Source organism: Lolium perenne, chromosome 6, assembly GCF_019359855.2.
Source record: "Lolium perenne isolate Kyuss_39 chromosome 6, Kyuss_2.0, whole genome shotgun sequence".
Taxonomy (NCBI): Eukaryota; Viridiplantae; Streptophyta; class Magnoliopsida; order Poales; family Poaceae; genus Lolium; species Lolium perenne.
The window spans coordinates 265,753,775-265,764,165 of NC_067249.2; the positions used below are offsets into that span (position 1 = coordinate 265,753,775).

The following is a 10,391-nucleotide window of genomic DNA, read 5'->3' on the forward strand; positions in this document are numbered from 1 at the left end:
GTTAAAACTTCATAAAGAATTTTTTTTGTTTTATTGAAAAGCCTTTCCCAAGATAAGTTTTCACAAAGTTTTTTTTAAGTATTTCCAAACTAAACCTATTTCTATTATATGGTTTTGAAATCATATAAGATTTTATTTTGAGACAAAAGGCCTAAATCTTATTTTGAAATATCAATACTCAAGTAGCCATATATACAAGCATGTGGAGTGGCCACTTCCACTCACGCACCATGACGCACCAAGTCTGGCTTGACCGTATCAGCCATCTCCCTTCTCGTTTCTTTTTCTTCTTCTATTTTCCTGTTCCACTGATAGCTGGCACACATATTACATGTTATGAGCAACACCAACACCAGGGAAGCATTCATTCCTGATCTTGGAACGGCACCGCGATTTTCCGGGTGCAAATAACTCGCCGGCGTGCGCGTCTCACTGCCTTCCCCGTCTAGGTGCGCTGCACCTGGGAAGATAAACTCCCGATCAATTTAATCCCCTTCACATCAGGCCATCATTCTTCAACCTCCACGCCACAACTCAGCACACGTACAACACTACCGGCCGGGCACTGATCCCTCCTACTCCTCCCAAACCTCCCAAGCCGAGCGCTGCTGTTTCCACTCACCGGAGATCCGACGACCGCGGACGTTTCAAGGACGAGTTCGACCGGTACAGGAGACGTCCGCCTCCTTTTTGCGCTCCTTCTCCCCTGCAATTTTTGCATCGCCTAAGGCCTCCTTTTAATTTTCTTTGCACAGCTAGGACCTCGTCCTGGATCACGCCGCTCCGTCTGCTCCACGTCGTCCACCACTTCATAAACTCCATAAGCGCCACAACGATGACAAGATCAGCGCACGCCTGTGGCCGCCGTATATGCGTGTTTCTCCATGGTGAGCTGCTGCTGTTGTGTTCTGCCTAACCATAAGATTAGATCTAGTGCTTGAACTTAACTGAAACCATGCGACAAACATCCTTTAATTTGTATGTAACAGATCGATCCGTTCACATATGGTGCTAGCTAGTTTATCTATGAAAACTTTGAAATTCCATAACAATAGATCTAGGGTTCCGTTTTAGATAATTTCTCTGTTGTTAAGTTTATAATTATTTTTTCTCTACAACTTTCGTGTAGAAAGGTTTTCCATCCGAGCAACTTGTTCGGACAACCTTTCGTACAACATCAAAATTTTAACCCCGACGTGTTTAATCTTCTAAAAATTATAGAAAAATAATTACACATCCAAAATTGGCAAATAATATACCGCTGGACTCATAAAAATGTTTAGGACACAAATGTGAATTTAAATCTGTCTTTCGAGTAATGTTTAAATATTCAAATTTGAATATGTGAATTTAAGTATTTTGACATAACTCAAATTCTATAAACCCAAATAGAGTGATTCTTTTTGCAAATGGATCATATTTCTGCCATCTGTACACTTGCACAAACACCAAATTTAGTTCAACCCTTTTGTGACTATTCAAATTCAAACATGGGGATTTGAGTATTTTCATTATAGATGCTTTTTCTTATTTATTCTAATCAAGATTCATCCTTGCAAAGGTGAAGTCTTTAGTAAAGCCGATCTATCAAAATCTCTTAGACACAATCATCATGTTCCATGAACACATATGTCCAAATGATTTTATCCTAATCCATATTATTCAAGTAACAAATGAGTTATTTGAGTAAAATGTGCCATGTCCTATTTTAGATTTTTCACCTTGTCCCGGTGAGGTCGAGAAAACCTAGCACATATCCCATGAGTTAAACCCTTGTTATCTATTTGGATCCGCGAACCAAATCCCGACACCTATCATGCGTATTAAACCATATGCCCACTTAATCTTATCGTCTTACATCGAACTATTTAATTTACAAATGAGTTAATTGAGTAATTCAATATGTCACAAATTCATACCCAATCCTATGTGTAACTTGTACTATTTTGTAAGGGTACTCTCACTCTATTTAATAGTATGGTGGTTGCACTATTTGACACTTATGTGATTCAATTCACATAAGCCGTTCCAAATCCTTTTCATGCTTTTGTAAAGCATAAATATTCTTCATTTATATCTTAGATTATCCAATTCTTTCTAATCATGCGACTTGCCATCCAAACTCTCACCGCTATTTCTTGCAAGCCAAACCTCTTGCCACACCTTAGTACCATCGAGCGATATTCCGATTGTTGTCTTGTTTGATTTTGTTGTTGTTGTTGAATGGTGTGTTTATGTTGTGCTATATTTTATCTTATAGTTCGTGTGAAGAGCGACGTGTTTTGGTTGAGAGAAGTGAACGATCTTCAATTACCAAAAAGGCAAGTGACATTCAAATCCTACTTATTTTAATTATGCACTAGTGTTTTAAAACTAGTATGCATGGTAGGATTTTGTTTTCAAAAGTAAAGTATTATGCTATGCTTAGCAAAACCCTAGTAGTGTGTAGCTACTCCCGAACCCATTTCTAGGATGCCTTAATTTTTGCTTTACAACATCAAATGTCAAATGCTGTTTCGTTATTGGTTGTGAGTGTTTGAAAATTTAAAATTAACAACCCTAATGAAACACCTGGGTGGATTGGTTGATTGGTGGGCGGCTGCTCAGGTCCACGCCCCTAGTGGGCTGAAGTGGTGAATCCCTGAGAGTTCGCATTTGTAGAGTGGTCGCTTTTGACTGCACACCTGGTTTTCACCAGGGGATCGTGTGGGGGTTTACTACCTGTGAGGGGTTTTAAGCTTGTGAGTTCCACTTGTGGTTGGCCACCCAGGATTAAAGAGATTACTATGTCGTCCATGTTTTAGTTAGCTTCCAGTGCAGCCTTATGGTATTATGGGCTCTGCCAAGATTAATTAAGTTGTGAGGATTCAACTTGTGGCTAGACAGTGGGTGGAGGCGACGGCCAAAGGAATGGGTCTAGTTTGTATGGTTGAATTCTTCTTCTGAAAGATCTTGTCTCATTCTTCTCTCGGGAAGGGTGGGTCGTAAGGTGAAAGTGCACAACCTCTCGAGAGTTAAACCTAAGATCTTAGCCGTGTCCCCGGTTATGGACAATTTGAGCTTCTAGGCAAGGAATGTACGGAAGAATCTCATCATTGTTTTCTGAATGTATTTAAAATTTGATCAACCTTGAAAAACTCATGGGAGATGTAACCATGTGATTATTCTAAAACCCATGGAGGATTTAACCATGGTGTGATTTCATAATGTCATTCAAGGATTTCAAAATGTTTTGTTTTAAGTAAAATATAGGACAAAATTGGCTTTATGCAAATTAGCCTAAACTCCACTAGCCAAATATCATGTAGATAGTCATGTCTAAAAACTGCCACCATATAAGTGTCATTTGCCAGTACATCATTGTACTGACCTCCATTCGTGGGGCTGCATATTCAAACGTGCATGATTTTCTGAGGAGAAGTACGTGTAGGATCTCGAGTCTACATTCCAACATGACTGCCTGTGGCACATGAAGATGATGAAGGCTCATTGATGATTTACATTTCTGCTGTGTTTGTTCTGAATGTTGTACTGAGCTAGTCCATGTGACTATGCAAATTGTAAGGTTTTCCTTTACCCTCTGGATCAAAGATGTAGTAATTTGATACTATTGCAATGATTACTATATTTTGTAATGTGTGTGCTATCAGTGATCCCGGGAATAGCACTATACACAGGTATCTTTCCTTTATTAAAAGGTAAGGTGCTACAAATCATGTATCAACAAGCTACCCCTAACCCCAAACTCTGTCTTATGAAGACAAGCATGAAGTGAAGTACGTGGTTTTTTGGTTTCAAACATGGAAATTTCAAAAAACCTCTCAAGAGCTTCATTTTGGAGTGACTATGAAGGATACATGGTTAATTTTTCATATTCATGTTTTAAACTTGTTTAAATCATGGTCAAACCTAGGATTTGACCAAGATTCAAATGGGCATAATTTAAAAAAAATGTAAAATCAAGGCACATAGTCTTCTTATGTCATATAGTAAGCATTCAATTAAGTTGATAAACAAGGTCTAGACATATTCAAACCAGAGAAATCATGTATCTACCCCTTAACCCTAAACTCTGTCTCATGAAGTCAAGCGTATGAAGATATGTGGTTTTTTGTTTCAAACATGGAAATTTCAAAAACCCTCCCAAAGAGCTTCATTTTGGAGTGACTAAGAAGGATCCATAGGAAACTATGTACTAATACAGTATAATAATCACCCGAGTTATTAGAGCAACAAGTCTGTCACTTACGTGTGGTTCCCATGCGTGAGGTCCCACACTTCAGTGAGCACAAGTCACGTACGCTAGGTAGGCAAACTCCCAGCCATCTTCTTTCTCAAGAGAGAGGCATCAACTCTCTCTCTCTCTCTCTCTCTCCATCTCTTCAATTATCCACCTCCGTTGGCTGCCGGTTTTAGCAGGTCGTTTCTAGCTCAGCTCGTAGGCCATGGTGTGCAGGCTCTGTAGCCATGGCGATTTGGTCGCGCCAAGTGGTTCGTCCCCGGCTGCGACGAGGATCAATCCGGACGGTGGCTGTTAAGGACCCGATCGAATTTCTTGCTTTCGGCCTGGGGTCTACCATGTAAATCTTAGGGATTTAGACGTAATTTCCTGTTTATTTTGTGTCCTGCTGTAAACTGCGCTCTGATGCGTATTGGAAATCTGGGTCCTTCAGGATCGTTCGGTTGTCCCTCTAAAAAAAACATCTCTCTCATTTCGGCCTTTCTCGCTCGCTCGCACCCCCTGCGCACTGACAACCCTGCACAACAGTCAACATCACCAGAAAAAGGATAGACACCATAAATAAGTGGGGCCCCGTGACTGCTCTCCCTTCGTCTCCTAGTAATAATAATAATAACGTAAAAAAATCGACCTACGAATCTATTATTAAATAAGCTAAACTAGGGTTTTGCCCAGTACTACGGATCAATTTCTGAAAATCCAACTACGGGGTTCGATTTTGGCCTGCTAATATAAAATTATATAATCCGAACTAGTATTCCTCTAAAAAATCATTTTGGTATGCATTGTTTGGTACTTTTCATAGCTAGAGTGCTTACTCCCTCCGTTAGCAAATAGTCTTCGTATGTCATATAGTAAGCATTCAAGTTGATAAACAAGGTTTAGACATATTCAACCAGAAAAATCATGTATCTACCCCCTATCCCTAAACTCTGACTTATGAAGTCAAGCATGAAGAGATGTGGTTTTTGGTTTCAAACATGGAAATTTCAAAAACCATCCCAAGAGCTACATTTTGGAGTGACTAAGAAGGATATATGCTTAATTTTTCATATTTATGTTTTAAACTTGTTTAAATCATGGTCAAACCTAGGACTTGACCAAGATTCAAATGGGCATAAAAAATCAAAATAAATCAAAATAAATGAAAAACCAAGGCACATAGTTTTCTTATGTCATATAGTAAGCATTCAATTAAGTTGATAAACAAAGTCTAGACATATTCAAACCAGAAAAATCATGTATCTAGCTACCCCTGACCCTAAACTATGTCTTATGAAGTCAAGCATGCATGAAGAGAAGAGGTTTTTGGTTTCAAACATGGGAATTTCAAAAACCCTACCAAGATCTACATTTTGGAGTGACTAAGAAGGATATATGCTTAATTTTTCATATTCATGTTTTAAACTTGTTTAAATCATGGTCAAACCTAGGATTTGACCAAGATTCAAATGGGCATAAAAATTCAGAAAAAACAAAAAATGGAAAATCAAGGCACATAGTCTTCTTATTTCACATAGTAAGCTTTCAATTAAGTTGATAAACAAGGTCTAGATATATTCAAACCAGAGAACTCATGTATCTACCCCCTAACCCTAAATTTTGTCTTATGAAGTCAAGCATGAAGACATGTGGTTTTTGGTTTCAAACATGGAAATTTCAAAAACCCTCCCAAGAGCTTCATTTTGGAGTGACTAAGAAGGATATATGCTTAATTTTTCATATTCATGTTTTCAACTTGTTTAAATCATGGTCAAACCTAGGATTTGACCAAGATTCAAATAGGCATAATTTAAAAAAAAAGAAAAATCAAGGCACATAGTCTTCTTATGTCATATAGTAAGCATTCAATTAAGTTGATAAACAAGGTCAAGACATATTCAAACCAGAAAAACATGTTCTACCCCTATATATCCCTAAACCATGACTTAATTATGAAGTCAAGCATGAAGAGAAGTGGTTTTTAGTTTCAAACATGTAATTTTCAAAAAACATCCCAAGAGCTTCATTTTGGAGTGACTTAAGAAGCATACATGCTTACTTTTTCATATTCATCTTTTAAACTTGTTCAAATCTTGGTCAACAAACCTTGGATTTGACGAATATTCAAATGGGTATAAAAAATTAAAACCAAGGTCTGCTCATGCCATATAGTAAGCATTCATTTAAATTGATGAACAAGGTCTAGACATTTTCAAACTAGCAGGAAAATCATGTATCTACCCCTAACCCTAAACTCTATCTTATGAAGTCAAGCATGCATGAAGAGAAGTGGTTTTTTGTTTCAACCATGGAAATTTCAAAAACCCTCCCAAGAGCTACATATTGGAGTGACTAAGAAGGATAGATGCTTAATTTTTCATATTCATGTCTTAAACTTGATTAAATCATAGTCAAATTAACCTAGGATTTGACCGAGATTCAAATGGGCATAAAAATTCAAAAAAATGAAAAACCAATGCACATAGTCATCTTATGTCATCTAGTAAACATTCGATTAAGTTCATAAACAATGTCTAGACATATTCAAACCAGAAAATTTATGTATCAAGCTATTCCTAACCCCAAACTCTGTCTTATGAAGTCAAGCATGAAGAGAAGTACGTGGTTTTTTGGATTAAAACATGGAAATTTCAGAAACCCTCTCAAGAGCTTCATTTTGGAGTGACTATGAAGGATACATGCTTAATTTTCATATTCATGTTTTAAACTTGTTTAAATCATGGTCAAACCTAGGATTTGACCAAGATTCAAATAGGCATAATTTAAAAAAAAATGAAAAATCAAGGCACATAGTCTTCTTACGTTATATAGTAAGCATTCAATTAAGTTGATAAACAAGGTCTAGACATATTCAAACCAGAAAAATCATGTATCTACCCCCTATATATCCCTAAACCCTGACTTATGAAGTAAAGCATGAAGAGAAGTGGTTTTTAGTTTCAAACATGGAAATTTCAAAAACCCTCCCAAGAGCTTCATTTTGGAGTGACTTAAGAAGCATACATGCTTACTTTTTCATATTCATGTTTTAAACTTGTTCAAATCTTGGTCAACAAACCTAGGATTTGACGAAGATTCAAATGGGTATAAAAATTAAAACCAAGGTCTGCTCATGTCATATAGTAAACATCCATTTAAATTGATAAACAAGGTCTAGACATATTCAAACTAGCAGGAAAATCATGTATCTACCCCCTAACCCTAAACTCTGTCTTATGAAGTCAAGCATGCATGAAGAGAAGTGGTTTTTGGTTTCAAGCATGGAAATTTCAAAAACCCTCCCAAGAGCTACATATTGGAGTGACTAAGAAGGATAGATGCTTAATTTTCCATATTCATGTTTTAAACTTGATTAAATCATGGTCAAACCTAGGATTTGACCAAGATTCAAATGGGCATAAAAATTCAAAAAATAAATGAAAAACCAATGCACATAGTCATCTTATGTCATCTAGTAAGCATTCAATTAAGTTGATAAACAATGTCTAGACATATTCAAACCAGAAAATTTATGTATCAAGCTACCCCTAACCCCAAACTCAGTCTTATGAAGTCAAGGATGAAGAGAAGTACGTGGTTTTTTGCTTTCAAACATGGAAATTTCAAAAACCCTCTCAAGATCGAGCTTCATTTTGGAGTGACTACGAAGGATACATCCTTAATTTTTCATATTCATGTTTTAAACTTGTTTAAGTCATGGTCAAACCTAGGATTTGACAAGATTCAAATGGGCAAACATATGATAAGTGATGCAAATATCATTTCTAAGTGCGGGCAAACCAGCCTTTAGCTTAACATATTACAAGGTTTCAGAAAATTGAGTGGGGGCGGCTGCTCCCCTTGGCTATAGTCTGGATCCGCCCATGCTATAGTTTGAGGCCATTTGGATGACGTCGAAAAAATTATTTGATTAGAAATGGGGTTGTTCGAACCCCGTAGTTGGATTTTTTTGAACCTTGATCTGTAGTATTGGGCAAAACCCTAGTTTAACCTATTTAATTATAGATTCGTAGGTCGATTTTTCTACGTACCTTTTTATTATTACTCTACTATGCAGCACATATTTGTTTTCCCGTCGAGTGAAACTCGGAGGAAGAGGGATCACTCGGAAGGAGAGAAGAAGGAGGGAGAGCATTATGGTGTCTCCCCTTTTTTGGGTGATGATGTTGACTATTGTGCAGGGTTTGTCAGTGAGCAGGAGGTGCGAGCGAGCGAGTCGAGCGAGGCCGAGAATGAGAGATATTTGTTTGTTTTTTTGTGAGAGGGACAAACGAAGGATCCTGAAGGACCCAGAGACTTCCAATACGCATCCTGAATTCCTGATGCGTCTTCTCTTGACAAAGAAAATGGCTGGGAGTTTGCGTACCTATTGCACGTGACTTGTGCTCACTGAAGTGTGGGACCTCACGCATGGGCACCACACGTAGACCTGTTGGTGTAAAAACTCGGTTGATTATTATAGTGCATTAGAACAAAGTTTCCTATGGATTCAAGGGTAGGAAATCCAAGTTAACTCATTTACATGACATTATTTTTTCCATGAAGTAAAGTTAACAAATCTATCAATTGGTACATTTTGGAGTGACTGAGAAGGATCCATGCTTACCTTTTCGTTTTCACGTGTTAAACTTGTTTAAATCTTGGTCAAACCTAGGATTTGACAGAGATTCAAATGGGCGGAAAATTAAACAAAAAACAGAAAAATGAAAAACCAAAGCACATACGTAGTTTTCTTACGTCATATAGTAAGCATTCAAGTTGATAAACAAGGTCTAGACATATTCAAACCATACAAATCATGTATCTACCCCTAACCCTAAACTATGTCTTATGAAGTCAAGCATGAAGAGAAGTGGTTTTGGGTTTCAAACATGGGAATTTCAAAAAACCTCCCAAAAACTTCATTTAGAGTGACTAAGAAGGATAAATGCTTCCCTTTTCATTTTCATGTTTTAAACTTGTTTAAATCTTGGTCAAACCTAGGATTTGACCAAGATTCAAATGGGCATCAAAAATAAAAAAAATCAGAAAAATGAAAAACCAAAGCACATAGTCTTCTTATGTCATATAGTAAGCATTAAATTTGATAAACAAGGTCTAGACGTATTCAAACCAGACAAATCATGTATCTACCCCTAACCCTAAACTCTGTCTTATGAAGTCAAGCATGAAGAGAAGTTGTTTTGGGTTTCAAACATGGAAATTTCAAAAACCCTCCCAAGAGCTACATTTTGGAGTGACTAAGAAGGATAGATGCTTAATTTTTCATATTTATGTTTTAAACTTGTTTAAATCATGGTCAAACCTAGGACTTGACCAAGATTCAAATGGGCATAAAAAATCAAAATAAATCAAAATCAATGAAAAACCAATGCACATAGTCATCTTATGTCATATAGTAAGCATTCAATTAAGTTGATAAACAAGGTCTAGACATATTCAAACCAGAAAAATCATGTATCTAGCTACCCCTAACCCTAAACTCTGTCTTATGAAGTCAAGCATGCATGAAGAGAAGTGGTTTTTGGTTTCAAACATGGAGATTTCCAAAACCCTACCAAGATCTACATTTTGGAGTGACTAAGACGAAGGATATATGCTTAATTTTTCATATTCAAGTTTTTAACTTGTTTAAATCATGGTCAAACCTAGGATTTGACCAAGATTCAAATGGGCATAAAAATTCAGAAAAAACAAAAAATGGAAAATCAAGGCACATAGTCTTGTTATGTCACATAGTAAGCATTCAATTAAGTTGATAAACAAGGTCTAGATATATTCAAACCAGAGAAATCATGTATCTACCCCCTAACCCTAAACCCTGTCTCATGAAGTCAAGCATGAAGATATGTGGTTTTCGGTTTCAAACATGGAAATTTCAAAAACCCTCCCAAGAGCTTCATTTTGGACTGACTAAGAAGGATATATGCTTAATTTTTCATATTCATGTTTTCAACTTGTTTAAATCATGGTCAAACCTAGGATTTGACCAAGATTCAAATGGGCATAATTTTAAAAAAATGAAAAATCAAGGCACATAGTGTTCTTATGTCATATAGTAAGCATTCAATTAAGTTGATAAACAAGGTCTAGACATATTCAAACCAGAAAAAACATGTATCTACCCCTATATATCCCTAAACTCTGA

The 10,391-nt window shown here is 36.8% G+C and overlaps 1 long non-coding RNA gene across 1 annotated transcript; it reads left to right on the forward strand.

Moving 5' to 3' along the window:
• Positions 1–467: 467 nt before the first annotated feature.
• Positions 468–2,479, forward strand: LOC127309208 (uncharacterized). Its single transcript, XR_007857020.2, has 3 exons — positions 468–666; positions 756–887; positions 2,261–2,479. It is a non-coding gene; the product is annotated as an uncharacterized lncRNA (long non-coding RNA).
• The last annotated feature ends 7,912 nt before the right edge of the window (positions 2,480–10,391 follow it).